General features: G+C 39.4%; 1 non-coding gene across 1 annotated transcript; it reads right to left on the bottom strand.

The window, feature by feature from the left end:
- Positions 1-3,398: 3,398 nt before the first annotated feature.
- On the bottom strand, positions 3,399-3,505 carry LOC142173959 (small nucleolar RNA R71). Its single transcript, XR_012703323.1, has one exon. It is a non-coding gene; the product is annotated as a small nucleolar RNA R71 (small nucleolar RNA).
- Between the last annotated feature and the right edge of the window lie 17,973 nt (positions 3,506-21,478).

The following is a 21,478-nucleotide window of genomic DNA, read 5'->3' as shown; positions in this document are numbered from 1 at the left end:
CCTCGGACTGCGGTCTCCTTTTTCTGATTAACCGGATGGAACTTCGGGTCCAAACTCAGCTTATGAGTGGTTACCTCCAGCGGGATCCCTGTCATGTCAAGATAGGACCAAGCGAAACAATCTATGTTAGATTTAAGAAAATCAATGAGTTTTTTCCTGAGCTTGGGGGTTAACTTCGTGCCCAAGTATACCTTTCGAATCGGTAGGTGTTCTATTAATATGAAGTGCTCCAACTCTTCAACCATTGATTTGGTGGCGTCGGTGTCATCAGGAGCTATGAACGATCTTGGGACTCCGTAATCATCCTCCTTGTCTACTCCTCGTTCCTCCGATTTGGTCGAGACCAAAATCGGTGATTGCTATTTAATTTCTTCCTTTCTGGTCGGCTCCGTGTTCCTTGACATCGAAACCGCAGGCACTAGGATTACCTCGTCGACTACGAACATTTCCTTTGCGGTCGGCTGCTCTCCGTAGACCATCTTGACGCCTCCCGGCATAGGGAACTATAGCTCTTGGTGCAAGGTTGAGGGTACCGCCCTCATGTTGTGAACCCACGGCCTTTCGAATAGGCCGTTGTACCTCATGTTCCCTTTAATCACGTAGAATTTTGTCTCTTGGATCATCCCAGCGGTGTTCACTAGCAGGGTTATCTCCCCTTTAGTGGTTTCGCATGCCATATTAAATACGTTCAACACCCAGACCGCCGGCACTATTTGGTCATGTAACCCCAACTGCTCTACGACCCTCGACCTGATGATGTTGGCCGAGCTACCTTGATCAATAACATACATTTAACTCGAGATTTATTGATAAGTACAAATATTACCAGCACATCATTGTGTGGTTGTACGATGCCCTCGGCATCCTCATCGCTGAACGAAATGGTTCCCTCGGAGCATAATCTCGTGTGCGTTTTTCCCTTATGATAAATTCTTTAGTGAGCTTTATCATTAGCCCTTGGGGGATATCGACCCCTCCAATGACAATATTGTTGATGTACTGATGCTCCTCTTGTTCGGCCTGTTTGTTGGCGTACCTATTCCTGAAGTGGGTTTTGGCTCGATCACTCATAAATTCTCGGAGGTGCCCGTTATGGAACAACCCGGCAACTTCTTCTCTCAATTGCCGGCAATCCTCGGTCTTGTGGCCATGAGTGTCGTGATACTTGCACATCAAGTTAGGATCTTTTTGGGTAGGATCGGATTGCAATGGTCGGGGCCAATTGGTCTCCTTGATGCGTCCGATGGCTGGCACATGATGGTAGGCTATAATTACGTATTTTAATCGCTAATTGCACTTTAATTGATTTTATCTTTAATCGCTAGTGTTTTGCACTAATTATGTGTTTTATGCCTTGTAGGAGTGATTTCGAGCTATGTAGATGTTACAGAATGAATTTGAGCTATTTGGAGCTTTGAAGTTTGAGTAAAAGACAAAGGGATTAAGCCGGGATCGCATTCGGGGGTCGAGAACCATGTCTGGATATCCAAAATCAAGAAATTATCCGCGCTCTAAGAACTTTCCACACCCGTGACATGTGTGCAAATTTCTGCTTCTGTCAAATTACAAGCTCTCTAAAGTTTCCCACTGCCGCCCCGCCTGGCGCGTCACCGCATGCGGCCCGCCTGTGTAATTTTTACAGAGCCAACATCCTATTTTGCGTAGGAAAAGGTATTTTCATCCGGTCCCGACCCTACTTGATATATATACATGGAAAACTATTATTTTCTGGACTTTTGACACATCTAAGACCTAAGGAAGCTAAGGAGGAGGTGGACCAAAAAAAGAAAGCACAAGGATTTCATCATTCAATCCTCACTCAAGACACGAGTTTGGACCGTTTTATGTCTTCTTTTAACTTAAACATATTTGTGATGAATTGCTCCATATCTACGGACTAGTTCTCATTTAGTGTTTCATGGATAAAGTGTATTGATATTTGTTTGTGGATTATAACTCTAGTGTTATGTATTGAATTGTTTTGGATGTTTTAATTGTTGCATCTATATTAACTTGTTCATGTAATCGAGACGGGCATAACATGTGATATTTTTTCATTTTATTTTGTTGGTTGAAGTCATTGATTCTTCTTAGTAATCAAAAGAGGCTAGTTGAATTATTGATTAAACTTGGTTAGGAGGATAATCGAGAGAGGTTCTCCTAAAGACCAATCCACTACAAATTCTTGCATATCTTCACCGAGTTTAATTTTATTCATCTTGTGAGGTTGAGACTTAATCGAGAGAGGCATTTCTACTAAACTGTTGAACTAATAATTGAGTGAATTCGAGAAACTTACTTGAACATTAGATGTGAATTATCTAGAGTTAAATCCCAAACAATTATCTACACCTATCCTATCAAAACCCTATTTTCCTCCATTGATAACCTTCTTTCCTCGTTACTTGTGTCGATTGTCATTAGTGAAAAGTTTAGACTCTTAGTTAATTTTAGTTTTAATCACATAATTCTCAACTGTTGATCATCTTGAATAGCAATCAAGCTATAAACTATTAAAATATTGTTTAACTTCAATCCTTGTGGATACAATATTATATTATACTATATTCGACTAGCGAGCATATTTAAGTGTGTGCTTTGCGCTCATCAATTTTGGTGTCATTGCCGGGGATTGGCAATCAATAGTATTTGAAATAGTTTGTAGTGCTAATTCAGGAATTTTTCTTTTTATTACTTATTTTATTTTTCCCCTTTTACATTTGGTGTTCTTTAACTGTGCGCAGGCTACAGGTTAGATTGGTACTTGACTCGATCATCTGGGAAGGAAGTGCTACCATACGAGCCAGAAATCGAGAAATAACTGCGACAGTTGAGGAAGGAAATAAATCTCCCTGAGAATATAGAGAAGGTTGGGCAATCCTCAACCAAAGAAATTATGGCTGGAGATGATGATTGTTGATTTGGCTGCAAGAGAGGCAGCCCAGCAAAGAGAAAAAGATGCACAGGATGCTGAGGAAGCAGCTTTTCGAAATGCACAACTTTTCTATGAAGAAGAGAGGGGTCATAGAATTGCTCAAAATCAACCCTTGACTGTAGATCAGTTCGAAAATATAGCTCCCGATGTTGAGAGACCACTTGGTGATTATGCTAGACCGGTTTACAACCAAGGATTATCGAGTACTAGACCACCTCCAGTCGCAGCTAACAATTTCGTGTTGAAGCAAGGGTTGCTCCAAACCCTTCAGAACTATTGTGTCTTCAGAGGAAAGATGAATAAAGATCTAAACAACCATCTAATGGACTTTGGGAAGATTATGAACACCTTTCAATACAACGATGCAAAACAATGGCTTCGAAGCTTGCCCTAGGGATCAATTAGAACATGGGAGGAGATGACCAAGACATTTCTTGATAATTTCTCCTCAGCTAAAACGGGCAAGTTTAGAAGAGAAATCCATAACTTCTACCAGAAAGATATTAAAACTGTGTTTGAAGCCTGGGAGAAGTTTAAGGAATTAGTTCGAAAGTGTCAACATAGTGAAATTGAACTCTAGATGCAATTCCAGGATTTTTGGGATGGATTGACACCGGCCTTACAGAGAACATTGAGTAATGCAGTTGGAGGCCTATTAAAGAAAAAGACTCCAGAGGAGATAGTCACAATTCTTGATGAGTTATCTGAAGATGTAAACCAGTTCCCTCTGAGAGTGCTGAAAGAAAAATATTAACTGGTGTTCACCAAGTTGATGCTAATACATCTATGCAGGTACATCTTGATGCCATGGCCAAAGAAATATGGAAGTTGACCTTAGCCTCAATACAAAGTGAACCTCATGCAGCATGTGATATTTGTGGAAGAGGACACCTTACTCATGAGTGTCAAGCCTCAACTGAGGAAATTAATGGTGTAGGGAATTATAACTTCAATGTAATGGGCCAGAACCACCCCGATTTTTTATGGAGTTCACTCGGGGGTAGTGAAAATGTATGGCAACAAAACAACCCCAGATTACAGGGATAAGGAGCTCCAGGCTTCCAAAATCAGTAGAGGCAGTAGTTTCAGCCTCAATAATCCAATCAGCCTGGTCTAGAAGATATGATGAAAGCCTTCATTGTCAAGACATATGAGAGGCTAGATGCTCATGCGGCAGCAATTCGAAATTTAGAGAAGCAAATGGGACAAATTTCAACTATATTGTCTGAGAGAATTCCAGGAACTCTCCCAGCTGATACTGAGAGAAATCCCAAAGAAACGGTAAATGTTGTGACCTTGAGAAGCGGGCAAGTGGTGAAGGATCCCACTCCAATCCAAAAAAGGTGGTACCTGAAAAAGAAAGTGGGGAGAAGCAGAAAAATGAAGTAGATAATAAGAAGAAAGGCAAGAAGGGAGCTGATAAAAAGAAGAAGAAAGATACTTCAAGAAGGAAGGAATCTAATGAATAGAGCAAGCACATCCGTGCTCTACCTTTTCCCTAAAAGCTCTATAGAGAAAAGCTGGACAAGCAGTTTGAGAGATTTCTAGATATGCTGAGACAGGTTAATGTAAATTTGTCATTCATAGAAGTTCTCTCACAAATTCCAGCGTATGCTAAATTCTTGAAGGAGATCCTTACAAAGAAGAGAAAGATAGAAGAGACCTCGGTGGTCAATCTCACAGAGCATTGTAGTGCAATCTTGCAAAACAAACTCCCACAAAAGTGTGGACATCCAGAGACTTTTACTATACCTTGCTCTTTGGGCACTCTTAACTTTGATAAATCTTTATGTGATTTTGGTGCCTCAATTAATCTAATGGCTTTGTCTATTTACAGGAAGCTAGAGAATGATATTTGAGAGATAAGGTCTATATCAATATCTTTGCACCTGGCAGACCAAACAACTTTGATACCTAAGAGGATAGTTGAAGATGTCTTAGTGCGGGTACATAAGTTCGTATTCTCTGTAGACTTTATAGTGGTGAATATGGAAGAGAATAAGGAGGTCCCCCTCATCCTAGGAAGACCATTCTTAGCAACGGGTAGAGCTATACTGGATATACACGATAGAAAACTCATGCTTAGAGTGGGTGAGGAGACTGTGACTTTTGAGATGAATGTGGAAATGAGGGTGAAAAAGGAGAAGCCAGCTGTAAGTGTTGAGTGGAAAGTGAAGAACTCGAAAGAAAAAGCTACAGTAAGTGAGAGTGATAAGTGTGGGGTGTACCCCCAATAAGGCTGAGAAAAAGTTGTCTGCATGGATGTGTGCACTAGTTCGGGCGAGAAGAATGGATCCCGACTTCGACTCATACCCCAACTAAAGATTCATAAAAGTTTCCTCTACCTTATGCTTTTTAATTGTGTCATGGGGACATTCCACAACTTAAAGTGTGGGGTGGGGGATATTTGTATGTTGTATGTATGTTAGTATTAGTTTCTTCTTGTAGTAGTTAGAGATAGAAAAAAACCTTGAAAAAACCATTAAAATTTAAAATTTTAGATTTTTCCCGACGATAGATATCATCGACAGGTTTCTTGAGGGAGTAAGTCAAAGAAAAAATACCAAAAAGATTTTCTTTTGTTAGGTAGTGTAATAATTCTCCCTTGGTTTTTCTTTGTGCAACGGTTCTTTGCCAAGGGTTTTGTTTGAATCGAGTTTAGTTAGTTTTTACTTTTGTTAGTAGTAGGGATCCTTGTGCTGTGATTTGAATTGAATGCAATATCTCTTGACTTTATTATACCTTGAGAATAGCGAGTGTTTTAGTTGTAATTCTTAGGCTTAGTTTGTGACTCTTGCATAAGTACCTTAAATTATATGATCTTGACTTTGCTTAACTGTTTTGACTAGAGTGTCTTGATGAGTCCGATCCTAAGTGAGTTATGTACCACGTGTGTGCTAGGTTTTATGTTATTCTGTGCATTGCATTTGATGTCTAGAACTTGCCCCGTGTGTTTGCAAAGCGAAACAGTAGTTTTATTCAGTCTTGGAAGTGATATAGGCATTTCTTTGTTGAGCCAATGATATGATGGTACCCACCTAATTGTGATGTATCTTAGTTAACCCCTTTGAGCATGTAATCATGTTTCTTTCGCAGCCACATTGGAAGCCTTACCCTTTTGTTTGAATTGACCATTTATTTGAACCTTGTACCTCTCATGAGCACTTGAAATTGTTATAAACTTTGTAAAAGTTGAAGTGTGGGGTGGTTGGTTTGGCTTTTGAGTGAAACTAATGAAATAAGGATAAAGGTGTACTGTTTTGAAAAAGTAAGGGCCACTTGAATCGAAAAAGAAAAAAAATAGTTGTATTGTGGTGAAAAATATTCATTGATAAGTGGTAACTCTTGATGTAATTGTGCTTAAAGAAGTAGAGAGTTAATGTATATTATTGTGAAGGTGGAGTTTGGTTTGACATAAGTATCTGGTTTTGAATGATTAATTATGTATTAAAGTACTTAGAGAGGTTTAGTCACTCTTATATCCAAATATATCCTACCCGTCCGGCAGCCTACATTACAACCACTTAAAGTCTTACTTGATCCTTGACTGAATAAATGCAATTAGTAGAGTAGTACACTACGGGCAAGCCTATGGTTCATCTTTTGTGGCATATGAATATTGTTTCGGAGAGTGAACGAATTCTCTCTATCTTGAGTTCCTAATTTTTCTTAAACATTATTGTGTGTGGAACTATTCTGTATTATTATGTGAGGGCACTTGATTCATGAAGAAAGGGTAATGTCATTGACCTCTGTGTTAGAGTAAGTGAGCGGGTTGTGAAAAATGCATGGTGTTTGTGAGTCAAATCTTGAGTTGAAGATGTTGCACTATTGTGCTTAGTTTATTTTAAAAATTCTTGGTGTAATGAGGAGAATTGTTTAAAAAGGTCGTGTCTATATAGAGTGTAATTTGATTGCTCGAGGACGAGCAATGGTTTAAGTATGGGGCATTGATGTTAGGCAATAATTACGTATTTTAGTCGTTTATTGCACTCTAATTTACTGCACTTTAATTGAGTTTGAGCTTTAATCGCTAGTGTTTTACACTAATTGTGTGTTTTATGGCTTGTAGGAGTGATTCCAATCTATGTAGATGTTACAGAATGAATTCGAGCTATTTGGAGCTTTGAAGTCTGAGTAAAAGCCCAAGGGATTATGTCGGGATCACATTCGGGGGTCGAAAACCACATCTGGATATCAAAAATTAAGAAAACATTTGTACTCTGAGAATTTTCTAAACCTCGTCGCATGGAGCGGCACGTAGGGCACCGCATTTGTGCAAATTTCTTCTCCAGTCAAATTACAAGCTATCTGAAGTTTCCCACTGCCGCCCCGCCTAGCGCGTCGCTGCATGCGGCACGCCTGTGCAATTTTTACAGAGCCAATGTCCTATTTCGCGCAGGAAAAGGTTTTTTCGTCCTGGTCCGACCCAACTTGGTATATATACATGGAAAATGTTATTTTCTGGACTTTTGTCACATCTAAGACCTAAGGAAGCTAAGGAGGAGGTGGAGAAAAATAAAAGCACAAGGATTTCATCATTCAATCCTCACTCAAGACACTAATTTGGATCATTTTATGTTTTCCTTTAACTTAAACATATTTGTAATGAATTGCTCCAAATCTATGGAGTAGTTCTCTTTTAGGGTTTGATGGATTTGGTGTATTGATATTTGTTTGTAGATTGTAACTCTAGTGTTATGTATTGAATTGTTTTGGATGTTTTAATCGTTGCATCTATATTCACTTGTTCATGTAATCGAGAGAGGCATAATATGTGATATTTTTGCATTCTATTTTGTTGGTTGAAGTCATTGATTCTTCTTAGTAATCGAAAGATGCTAGTTGAATTGTTGATTAAACTTGGTTAGGGGGATAATCAAGAGAGTTTCTCCTAAAGACCAATCCACTACGAATTCTTGCACATCTTCACCGAGCTTAATTTAGTTCATCTTGTGAGGTTGAGACTTAATCGAGAGAGGAGTTTCTACTAAACGGTTGAACTATTAACTGAGTGAATTTGAGAGACTCGCTTGAACATTAGAAGTAAATTATCTAGAGTTAAATCCCAAATAATTATCTACACCTATCCTATCAAAACCCTATTTTCCCCTACTGATAACCTTCTTTTCTCATTACTTGTGTCGATTGTCATTAATCAATAGTGTAGACTCTTAGTTAATTTTAGTTTTAATCACATAATTCTCAACGGTTGATCATCTTGAATTGCAATCAAGCTATAAACTATGAAAATATTGTTTAACTTCAATCCATGTGGATACGATATTATATTAAACTATATTCGACTAGCGAGCATATTTAAGTGTGTGTTTTGCGCTCGTCGGCACGATGCTGGCAGCATCAACATTAAAATTATACTCTGATAATCTTTGTGCTTCCCTACCCCCGAGCAGCCTATCGAAACCATTTTTCCTCATCAGACCTCAGCTAGTGGGCCCTCGATCGCCTTGCCTTTCGTTCCTCGTGCGCTGATGCCCGGACCTATTTCCCATTCGATCCGCGATGTATGGTTGGAACCGATCCCGTACCAGCCTTGGCTCATGATCGATGGCTCTCTTGGACCTATACTCGGCCCTGATGGGATAAACAGACCCAGAAGGGGCTCCAAGTTGGTCGTCCTCGACTTTGATATTTGACTGGTACCTGTTGTGGACGTCGTCCCAAGTTACCGCCGGGTACTCTACCAAATTTTGTTTTAGTTGCTGTGAAGCCAAGGAACTTCGGGGGTTAAGTCCTTGAGTATATGCCTGAACGGCCCAATCATCTGTGACCAGAGGCAGGTCCATCCGTTCCATCTGGAACCTAGACATGAACTCCCTGAACATCTCGTTGTCTCTTTATTTAACCTTGAAAAGGTCCAACTTTTTGGTCTTGAGCTTGATGACACCGGCATGGGAATTCACGAAAGCATCCGCAAGAATAGCAAACGATTCAATGGAATTTGGGAGTAAGTTGTGATACCATATTATTTCTCCTTTGGACAAAGTTTCCCCGAACTTCTTCAGTAACACCGACTTGATTTCATCATCTTCTAAGTCGTTCCCTTTAATTGCGCATATGTAGGAGGCCACATGCTCATTCGGATCCGTGGTTCCGTTATATTTTGGGACGTAGGGCATACAAAACCTCTTAGGGATCGACTTCGGTGCCGTGCTCATAGGAAAAAGGCTTCTGGATAAACTTCTTGGAATCCGGCCCCTTTAATATCGGGGGTGTTCCCGGGATTTGACTGGCCCTGGAATTGGGATTTGACTGGCCCTGGAATTGTATGTTTCCATCTTCTTGCCATTGGCCTCAATATTCTTTTCATCTGATTCCACCCTCTTCGTTAATGCTTCAAGCATTTTCATTACTTCGGGACTAACCCCGAACTCAGCTTCACCCGGTCTCTCGGTGATATGTTCATTCCTTCGGATGTTCTCCCGGGACAGTTCAGGCTTAACTCTGTTGGGGCGTGGCTTTGATTCTGCAGCTGCGGTATCGCCGCCTGTTGAGCCTACAATATTTCGAAGATTAACTATAGGCTAACCCCATCACCTTCGCCTTTGGGCACTTCTCGAGCCGTTGGTCGGGGTCCCATATGAACGTTGTTCTCGGGATCAGTTGGCAGGTTGACATCCACAGCCACCTGTAAGTTAGCATCGACCGGATCGGCAACTGGGACTCCGTTGGGATCAGCAAGAGGTACCTCGTTGCTAGGCACCGGATTGTTGTTTTCTCCATGATTGCCAGACTCAGCGTCAACGTTCAAGTGGGTAGACTGAGAATTTGACATTTTTTAAATTAACCTGAAATTAAGTCTTTAAAGAATAAGCGTAAAATAAAGTGTGTTATAGAGATTTGTATCAAATCACCACTATTATCCTTAGCCCCACGGTGGGCGCCAAATTGTTTACCCTTAAAACGGATAACAATTAAATATGTACGCGATTTTAAGGATATGTGGATTTATTCAACACAAATAGTCAAAAATATTGGATAAATGAGTTAAAGACAATGAATAATCAAACCAGTCGCAATGTTACGGCCCAATTCGAACTTAGGTTGGACGGTAGTTGTGCCCTCGATCGGACCTTTGGTTCGAAGCCAATTATGAATGAAGAACAACAATGAAGTAAGAACTTTACAATAGCCAAAAAGCAGAAAAATGAATTCGTATTGCCTTGGTATGTGTGTTACAATGTGTGTTATCAAAGAAAAAACTTTCACTTTATATAGTAGGAGAGTTTCATACCTAGTACAAGTCTAAAAAGGGTAAAAAAATTCCTCTCTCGTTAATTATTGATCTGTAACCGTCATCGAGCGAGATCCGTACCGTGATATTCGGTCGGTTGCGGATATCACGACCCTCTATTTGTCGCTTATAACTGTTCATTGTGTTTTTCGAAGTCTCAAAACTTGTCCCGAGTCCGGGGTGCATCGTCTAATCAGGTCCGATGGCGAGCATTCCGTTCACTTTTCACGGGCCTCGATACAAAGACTTCCCAACTTCGATTTCGATACCATATATTTAGGATATTACTTCGTTTGATTCACCGAAAAATTGGGGCATGCGTTATCCCCAATTTCCACCCGTATACAATATTACTAAAAGTACAACCACAAAAAGCAGAATTATCCATCTACTACATGACAGTAAAATAACCAAACTGATTAGGGATGTCGCAGGGCAAGATTAGGTTTTCTTATCAGCCCCCCCAATAGTTCACAAAACAAACACTACCACTGTTCCCTATGAAACATTTTGTTACTTTATTTAGAGCAGGTTTAGTATTGCAAATTCCTCTCCAATTAAGAGAAATACTACTATTTTCGTCCAAAGTGGTGTGAGGGTGAATATATTTGGAAAAAAGCAATTTGCACCTAAAGGAATTTGGAAGAAAAACAGTGTATCAATCTAACAAGGTGAATTTTTCTACCGTTAGAGGATTCTCTTTACAGAAAGTTGCCTGAGTTAATGTAAAGTATTGCAGACACAATGAGGAATGTCTGCATAACTTGATTAATGGTACTACTGCTTCAAAACTACCTCTATCATTAAAGTTTTTTATTTTTTAACCGAGGTTAGAATATAATTAGGGTGGATCAAAATAATTGAGGTGGTTATATTATATCTGGATGTAATAACTGAAACAATGAGCCATGTGGCCCAATAATATATTGCCAACGCATTATAAGTGGGACCCACATATTGTAAACGAAGGGTAATTTTAAACCATTTAGCGAAAAATAGTGCTAGTTTGACCCTTTTCCCCCAAAACAAACACTTACATTATTCCCTATGAACCATTTTGTTACTTTATCTACAGTGGGTTTAGTATTGCAAATTCCTCTTAGTATTGCAAATTCCTCTCCAATTAAGAGAAATACCACTATTTGTTTCCAAAGTGGTGTGAAGGTGAATATATTTGGAAAAAAAGTCATTTGTACCTAAAGGAATTTGGAAGAAAAATAGTATACCAATCTAACAAGGTGAATTTTCCTACCGTTAAAGGATTCCCTCCACACAAAGTTGCCTGAGTTTATCTAAAGTACTGCAGACACTCCGAGGAATGTTTATATAACTTGATTAATGGTGCTACTGACATACTGAACTCTTCCTGCAAGAAAGAGAAAATGATGGTTTTGACCTGCTCCTGCTAGTTTAACTTGTACTCTCTTCAAAGGTCTAAGAATAGTCTCTGCCATCTTAATTCGGTATTTTGTGCCCAAAACTGTTGTATTTGTTGACTATGATAATACGCACGAATATAAGCGGATTTGTCTCATGAGTCATGACTAGGGCATTAAAATACTGTTCTTGCTAACTCTTGTATGGGCTAGAAAGAACTTAAATAGCAATATCTAAAACCAAAGGGAAGAAAGGTAGAAAGACGTTTTTTAGCAATGAGAAATTTTTATAACCACACAAATAGTCTGTGCCTTTTTTTGACTTATTTAGAACCACAAATTCTAAAACTCTTCATTTTTTCTTAAACAGGTTCACATAAATAGGAACGGAGGGAGTATATCACTAGGCAACGTGCCTAGTAGCTATTATATGTATAATCCAAAATAAAATAGGATCCAATGTTTACAACATGTCCAAAATCAAAGCTAAAAGAATTAAAGCTACTACTAACTACAAAGAGCATTCTAGCTATTACATCAAGTAAATCATCAAGCTTCCAACGAACTGTGGTATGTGTATCCACAAGTCAAGGGTAAAACCTTACAGTAGCACCTCTAAAACTCTAACCAGGCGCCAAGTTTTGTATGCCAAAGGCCAAGGCAAATATGCATACCAAATAACAACCAACATAAACTTCAGTAGCTCTCCAGTAATTCAAGCTGCATGTAAAGGTACAGAAATTGAATCTCAACCTTAATTTTATAGCCCTGTAACAATATGAGTAACTCCGTATAGAAGAAGAGCACGATGATGTAAATGTAGACCAAAATCCACAAGCAATAAATATATGCGGGTGCGGGGCGGGGTGGGTTGAAATTTAAAAAAAAAAAAAATTTATGCGGGTGTGGGGTTAGAGCTTAAATTTTTATAAAATTACAACATTTCAGTGATATCTTCGGTTTACTTTTGCGATATTAAGTTTTGGTGTTCCTGTCAAAGTATATGTTTGTCTGCATTAGAAAGGTTTTCTGGTTATCATAATAAACGGTCCTAAATTTATTAGCCTAATTTGTAATTGTTTTAAGAAGTAATTCGTAACAAACAATTTACAAGGATTATCATTGTTTTATTGCATGGTGTACTGAATCTAATCTATAATGGAGTATGGAAGCCACTCAAATCTTTATGCATACAAATTAGTTTCATATTTACTTACTACTTTTATATAATTTTACTACTTCAAAATATTTGTATAAAGAATTTAATTTCTAAATATCCTTATTATTATTTTTAGACTTTTGTCTATTTTTAATCCTATGCAATATATTGGAGAAACTAAACAAAGCAGTTGCACTCAAACGTAAATTCTTAACTGACATGGATAATTTTAGCCAAAAACATTTGTAAAGTAACAAACTAACAAAATAACAAAATAATAATATAATAAAAATAAAATTAAAAACTAAAGCGGGGCTGGTGGATACGGGTGTGTATGTGGTGCGCGTGGATGTGGGTGGAAGTTCCATGCGAGATGGGACGGGGCGGGTTAAAATTTTATGGTTCTATACAGAACCCGCACTGCACCCATACCGCACCGCTCCGCTTGCCATCCATAGCCTCTGCAGTAGAGCTCAACGTTTTTGTTATTACAGAATTTTATGCTATAGAATGAACCCACTCACCATCCCTTTTAACTCTTTTAGTATGGACTATTAAGAAAGCGAATGACTTAATTCCAGAGGAACTTTCTCCTTAGATGTCACGACCCAAAATCCAACTAGTCGTGATGGCACCTAACCCAACCCGCTAGGTAAGCCAACTTTCAACTATTCAATTCCAATAACAATTATTAAAGAAATTTAAGTAAATAATTATCTTAATCTTATACATTCCCCAAGAACTGATAGTACAAATCATGAGCTTCTAAGAATAGAATATACAAAGCGGAAATGAAATAATACATAGTGTGTTTGAATAATGCATAAACAGAGCTTTTATAAATCTAAGGCTACCCTGAACAAAAGGCAGCTACAACAGGAACACAGGTACATCTTCAAGTCCCGCAACCATTGAGCACAGCAACAACAGCAGCCAACATCTGCACGCAATGTGCAGAAATGTAGTATCAGTACAACCGACCCCATGTACTAAGTAAGTAACAAACCTAGTCGTAGGTTAAAAGTAGTGACGAGCTTCCACCAAGGTCGGGTCCAAAATTAATAGTCCACAATAATCCATTACAACATAAAGCAAATAATTCCAGAAGTAACTCAGGGATAAAATACTCAGTCAAATCATGATTTCAAAAATAGTAGTTCTTTCTTTCAAATACATCAGTGAAAAAAAAAACAAATCGTTTGCTGGAGTTGCCAAAAATATGAATAGTTTGAAAACAATAAATTTCTCCCAAAATCTTGTCAATAATAAATAAGATGTTTCATTTTCCTTCCGAATAACCCGTGTAAAAACAAATGTATCACTATGCCCATCTGTCAACAATGTGTGAAAAATCGTGAATGATGTGATGCAGTACAGCACGAGGAAACATATCTCTATGCATGTATGTCATGTGTGCATGCCAATGCAACGCAACTCAATGATAAGATCATAAACAGCCCCTCGGGCAGAACATCACTCATATACAGCCCCTCGGACAAAACCTCACAGTCACTCGTGCCACTCGGACATACCTCCCAATCACTCTTGCCACTCGGGCACACCTCCCAATCACTCTTGCCACTCGGGCATACCTCACAATCACTCATGCCTCCCTGTCACTCAGCACTCGGCACTTGGCACTCGCACTCATTAGGTACCTATCCACATTGGGGTGTTTACAGACACCGGAGGGGCTCCTACAGCCCAAGCGCTATAATCTGCACGGACAACTCACGTGCTGCACGAACAACTCACGTGCTATAATAATAAAGTATGCTACAGGCGGGCAGCCCCGATCCACACTCATCCTCACAAATCAGGCCCTCGGCCTCACTCAGTCATAAATATGCTGCAGGCGGGCAGCCCTAATCCACACTCATCCTCACAAATCAGGCCCTCAGCCGATATCAAACATGCTGCGGCGTGCAGCACAATCCCATAAATATACAGTATGCTGCGGCATGCAGTCCGATCCCATAAATATGCAACATAAATCAGGCCCTCGGCCTCACTCAGTCATAAACCTCTCAAACCACTCGGGCATCTCAGTAAAACAGGGCATTCGGCCCAAACATTTATATGCATCAAAATAGAGTCATAAAATTGAGTTATCATATGCAATGAAATGAATATGACTGAGTATGAATTTTCAATTTAACACAATAATTCACAGCAATATGACCTCTGAGGGTCCCAATAATACTGGCACATGGCCTCAACATGATTTCTAATATGCTTTTCAGCTCAATTTCTTTAACACATAAAACCGCATGGAAAATGTCAAGATTATTTAACTATAAAATTCTACATAAAAAATTACGTCACAATTTCTATAGTGCACGCCCACACGCCCGTCACCTAGCATGTGCATCACCTACCAACAATTCACAAAATACATATATTCAGGGTTCATACCCTCAACTCCAAGATTAGAAGAGTTACTTACCTCGAACAAGACAAATTCAATATCGAGCAAGTTAAGCAATGCTCCAGCAATTCCACTCTGCGTGTATCAACTTCCAAACGGTTCGAATCTAGTCACAATTAATTTGATTCAGCCCAAAAATTTTATAGGAATTAATTCCATATCAAAATACTAATAATTCCACAAAATCCGAAATTACGCCCCAAAAATCACCTGTGGGGCCCGCATCTCGGAATCCGACGAAAGTTATAAAATATTAACACCCATTCAACCACGAGTCCAACCATATAAATTTTACTCAAATCCGTCACCAACTCGACCCTCAAATCTCCAAATTAAACCAAGAGGGTTTTCACAAATTTTTCCAACTTAATTCATCAATTAAATGCTAAAAACAACCATGGATTCGGGTAATTTAATCAATATTGAGTTAAGAACACTTACCCCATTATTTTCTCTGAAAATCTCCCAAAAAATCGCCACAATCCGAGCTCCAAATCGTTAAAAATGGAAAATGGGACGAAGTCTCATTTTCTAAACTTAAACTTTCTGTCCAGACCTCTCTTCTTCGCGAACGCGGCAGGTCCCTCGCGTTCGCGAAGCACAAAATGTGCTTCCCAACATTTACTCTTCGCGAATGCGAGACACTGTTCGCAAACGCGATGCTTTACGGAACCCTTCTTCGCGAACGCGAAGGCAAAAGTCCATGCCCACTATGTTTCCCTTCGCGAACGCGATACCCCATACGCGAACGCGATGCACAACCCAGCTTCTCTTCGCGAACGCGAGACCTCCTCGCGAACGCGAAGAGTAAATCCTGCCTACCACAAATTCCTCTTCGCGAACGCGAGGGCCCACTCGCGAACGCGAAAGAGAAAATCCGAAAAATGCAGCAACAGATATCAGCAATCTCGCCAAGGCCAAAAAAGATCCGTTAAACATCCAAAATTCACCCAAGCCCCTTGGGACCTCAACCAAATATACCAACAAGTCCTAAAACATGATACAGACTTAGTCGAACCCTTAAATCACCTCAAACAACACTAAAACCATGAATTACACTCCAATTCAAGCCTAATGAACTTTGAAATTTCTAGTTTCTACAAACGACTCCGGAACCTATCAATTCACGTCTGAGTGACCTCAAATTTTGCACACAAGTCATAAACGACATAACGGAGCTATTCCAATTTCCAGAATCAGATTCCGACCTTGATATCAAAAAGTCAACTCCCCGGTCAAACTTCCCAAAAATTCAACTTTCGGCATTTCAAGCCTAATTTCACTACGGACTTCCAAATAATTTTCCGGACACGCTCCTAAGTCCAAAATAACCATACGGAGCTATTAAAATCATCGGAATTAAATTCCGAGGTCGTTCATACATAAGTCGACATTCGGTCACTATTTTAACTTAAGCTTTAAACCTTGGAACTAAGTATTCCAATTCATTTCAAAATCTCACCAGACCCGAACCAATTACCCCAGCAATTCATACAACAACTGTAAAGTACAATTTGAGCATTAAAGGGGGAAGCGGGGTTGTAATACTCAAAACGACCGGCCGGATCGTTACATTCTCCCCCACTTAAACATATGTCCGTCCTCGAACGTGCCAAGAGTTGTTTCCAAGCCATCAAATCACTGTTCTATCTTACCACACACGTACTCGGGGGTGAACCCACGTCACCCTATCCCACATAGGCTTGACTACACAATGCAACTGAAAATCATTAATTTAACCTTAGCCCATAAACCTTGGAGTTTAATTTCCAACCTTTAAAATTTCTTTCAAGACACGAATATTACATTTACACACTGTATAAGTCCGAATAAGCTACATCGAGCTATAACTATAACCACGGATATAATCACCCAGCATATTACACAACTCGCATGCTCGTAGCACCATTCCTGATCGCAGTGACTACTCCAAAACCAACCGCATACTGGTATTAAACCCATATCGAACCAAACCTCATCCCAAAACCTTCGTACACTGTTGATAATAAAAGAAACATGCAGAATCTCGTAACCCTTTATCAGACCAACAAGTCATGGAGGTCTCTTGCCCCAACCGAAACCATAATCACTTTCTGAGTCGACTTTTAATATTATACTCCTGAATATACCGAAATTAAACCCGATAGTACCCATTCCAGGTCCAATGACCTTATATGACTAAACATAACTACTCCACAAACATACCGCACCAATATAACTCGGAGCCACAACTCGTGCCATCCGTGCACTAATACGCAACAATTCAAATGTACCCAGTCATGGAAAATGACTCAAATGAGAGAACTGCCCCGCCATATTAACAAGTACTTCTACAACGAAACGCTGAAAATTCATCATACACCGTAGGACCATCACCCGATTCTAACACGAGGTTCATATTATATACTCCGAGCCACCCTACTCCAATTTAATAACGACGGAGAGGCAAATGACAAAAATACTACACAAAAACTTGAAAGGACATAACCATTACGCTATCGATCATGCAATACCCAATTACTCATCACACTCAAATTTTGCTACAAAGCTCAAACAGAACTGCACTATCTGTGCACATAACCAATGAATCACAACTCCTCGTAGCATAAAGGAATAACTCCCAGATCATTTGAGAATAAGAATAAGTTCAACATCAACTAAATGACACATCTCTCAATAATAGCAGTATGGAGCCAACTATTCCGGCTCGGTGTAGAATACACATCTTAATTGGGCCTACCTATGGACCCCCAAATCAACTCGGGTTACCCACAAATAGATAAAAATTCTTCTGAAAATCCATAATGACTGAATCATAACACATTCTATCATATGGCTAGCTTCGGCCACAACTTCACAGTCCACAACCATGAAACAATCCGCTCCTGAGAACTCCCAATCTCCAAATCCATAGAACACGCGAATCACCATATTTGATTCCATCTCCACCGCCCGAATGCCTAATAACTCTCTCATACATGATCATCCCACGAGAAATACTTTAAAAGTCCTTCCGTGCCAATTGATAATATTTGAACATTAGCAGTCTATCAACCATGTGAGTACCGCAATACTAATTTATACCTCCGTAAGAAAAAAAATACAATGTGCCTTCTGAAGTCCGCCCCTTTCTCATACAACACCAAGTAGTAATAGTATTTATCTAGTTATTTGAAACCGTCCATGTTGTCCAACATTCGTTACCTTCTCTTCAAGACTGTACTGCCACCTTGTACATGAAAATCTAGCTTTCGTACAACACGTAACATCTATATTGCTATCATGTGAAAAGCACAAGAATCTTATTATCAACTTTGAGTCACCAATAATTTACATACCATTTTAGTTAGAAACCTTTCTCTTGCTTCTTTTCAGGAGAAAATCACAATACATAACACGTTCTCCACACCGGTAAAAACCATCAAGAATACTTTGGAATCCATTTGCACATAATCAAGCCCTTAAAACTAAATTCCTCTAACTCGACCAAGCCACGCAGGTCGCCAAGTCCAGGTGTATTTCCACAAAGCACCTGTAGAAAACCCCCACATCATAAGTACTCAAAGAACCGATCATATCCATTACCATACTGATCCAACCTACTACCAAGCTGTCCTATTTCTCCATGTCCCTTCCGAATTTGTCTTCAGATTGATACTTCGTCTTGCTAAAATACCATGATCTTTAACCACAACTTACCCCACAACATTAGCATAGAACCATAACGCCCTACGACCCATAAGCAATTGTATTCTTCTTAAGCACCTTCAAAAATACCACAACTACAACACTCACTCTGAGAATACATTATGTGAATTTAAAATTGTTCTTCTTACCTTCCTTACACAAAAATGTAGAATCCATACACAAGTCCGGAAACATTCTCAATTGCTATATATAATTCTCAAACCCACTGGAATCTTCTCGGGAGTCACCCACTTTGCTTAAATCTAATTGCACCGCCCAAATGGGCCAAAAGACACGTGCCCCATTAGCACCACAACACTCAAAGAAGTAACTCTACTTTAACACCACATATCAAATTCATACTCCGTGCGCACTACATCATTCACCAATTACAACTCACTCATCCCGCAAATTTCATTTACTCATACGTGAAATATAATCCTTAACCAAAAATTTCCTTATTCGAGTTATCCTCTATCTCAACTTCTGCAAGTCATAGCTAACCCATAAGTATGCCTCAGACCAAAATTAAAATTTAACACCTAACCCTGAAATCAAATTGTCAATAGCAGACTCCCCCACTTGGCTCAAAGCCATAAATTTAAACACTAGATAACTCGCAATATCCACACTCTATTACTGTCATAATACCGCAGTCGGTTCAACGAAAAATCATTCTCAAGCTCATACAACGCCAACCATAAAATACATCAATCATCCACTAAGCTCGCATTTATTCTCTTGACACTCGAGTCAACTTTATCAGCCAGATTCAAATTCAAATCTCCACCCATACACCCCGTCGGCAGAAAAGAAACTCTCCACTCACATCATAAGAAATACTCCTACATAGATTACTCCGCAGGGGATAATCCACCTGCTTAGCCTCAATCTGATATCTTGTTATATCTTTTCGCAGTCACAATTACTATGCAATCACTTAGTCAATCTGTGTCCAAACTCATTACCCAGACATGAGAATTTAATTTACCCCAAAATTTAGCAATATAAAAGATCCTTCAAAACATTCATACTCGAGACTGTGCGTCACATTAAAATGAAAATCAAGCATCCCATGGCCATTTCTTTACATTTCAAGGAAACACTTCTCGTCACATTCAAATCCTCTTAACACATCCAGCGGTTACATCATACCCATCATACCGCCATTCCACTGCTCATCGAGCCACAAATTCCACTGTAGGGTCATTACCAGACATATGAATCCAAATGTACAGGTTACAACTGAAGCTACCGAGCCTAAGCTGCGGTCTAAACCTGGCCTCAAGTCCTCCAGACTGGCCCATCACCAAAACACAGAATACTCACCTCGAACCTCGTTCATAGAATCACAATCCGGCGATGCACACCTGATACTGAGCGCTCATGTGCGCATACGAATACGTGGAAGGAATTCAAAGAGTTTATATCTCAAGCTGAATCAATCTCGCACGATAAAAAAAGAAAAATGGGAAGTATATATCCCAAATGCCCTGTAGCCTCTCGAAGATAAGTATGGATGTCATCATACCTATCCGCAAGACTCTACTAGAAACTTGCTCATGACTTGTAGAACCTATGAACCTAGAGCTCTGATACCACCTTGTCACGACCCAAAATCCAACTAGTCATGATGGTACCTAACCCAACCCGCTAGGTAAGCCAACTTTCAACTATCCAATTCCAATAACAATTATTAAAAAAATTTAAGTAAATAATTATTTTAACCTTATACATTCCCCAAGAACTGGTAGTACAAATCATGAGCTTCTAAGAATAGAATATACAAAGCGAAAATGAAATAATATATAGTCTGTTTGAATAATACATAAACAGAACTTTTATAAATCTAAGGCTACCCTGAACAAAAGGCAGCTACAACAGGGACGCAGGTACATCTTCAAGTCCCGCAACCATTGAGCACAGCAGCCAACATCTACACGCAATGTGCATAAGTGTAGTATCAGTACAACCGACCCTATGTACTGAGTAAGTAACAAACCTAGCCGTAGGTTGAAAGTAGTGACGAGCTTCCACCAAGGTCGGGTCCAAAACCAATAGTCCACAACAATCCATTACAACATAAAGCAAATAATGCCAGAAGTAACTCAGGGATAAAATACCCAGCCAAACCATAATTTCTAAAATAGTAGTTCTTTTTTTCAAATACATCAGTGAAAAAAAAACCAAATCGTTTGCTGGAGTTGCCAAAAATATGAATAGTTTGTAAACTATATTTATCCCAAAATCTTGTCAATAATAAATAAGATATTTCATTTTCCTTCCGAATAACCCGTATAAAAACAAATGCATCACTATGCCCATCTGTCAACAATGTGTGAAAAATCAAGAATGATGTGATGCGGTACAGGACGAAAAAATACATCTCTATGCATGTATGTCATGTGTGCATGCCAATGCAATGCAACTCAATGACAAGATCATAAATAGCCCCTCGGGCAGAACATCACTCATATACAGTCCCTCGGGCAAAACCTCACAGTCACTCGTGCCACTCGGCCATACCTCACAATCACTCTTGCCACTCGGGCATACCTTCCAATCACTCTTGCCACTCGGGCATACCTCCCAATCACTCTTGCCACTCAGGCATACCTCACAATCACTCATGCCTCCC

Source organism: Nicotiana tabacum, chromosome 19, assembly GCF_000715075.1.
Source record: "Nicotiana tabacum cultivar K326 chromosome 19, ASM71507v2, whole genome shotgun sequence".
Taxonomy (NCBI): domain Eukaryota; kingdom Viridiplantae; phylum Streptophyta; class Magnoliopsida; order Solanales; family Solanaceae; genus Nicotiana; species Nicotiana tabacum.
The sequence above is the reverse complement of the archived record's forward strand: the minus strand, read 5'-3'. Positions and strand labels throughout refer to the sequence as shown.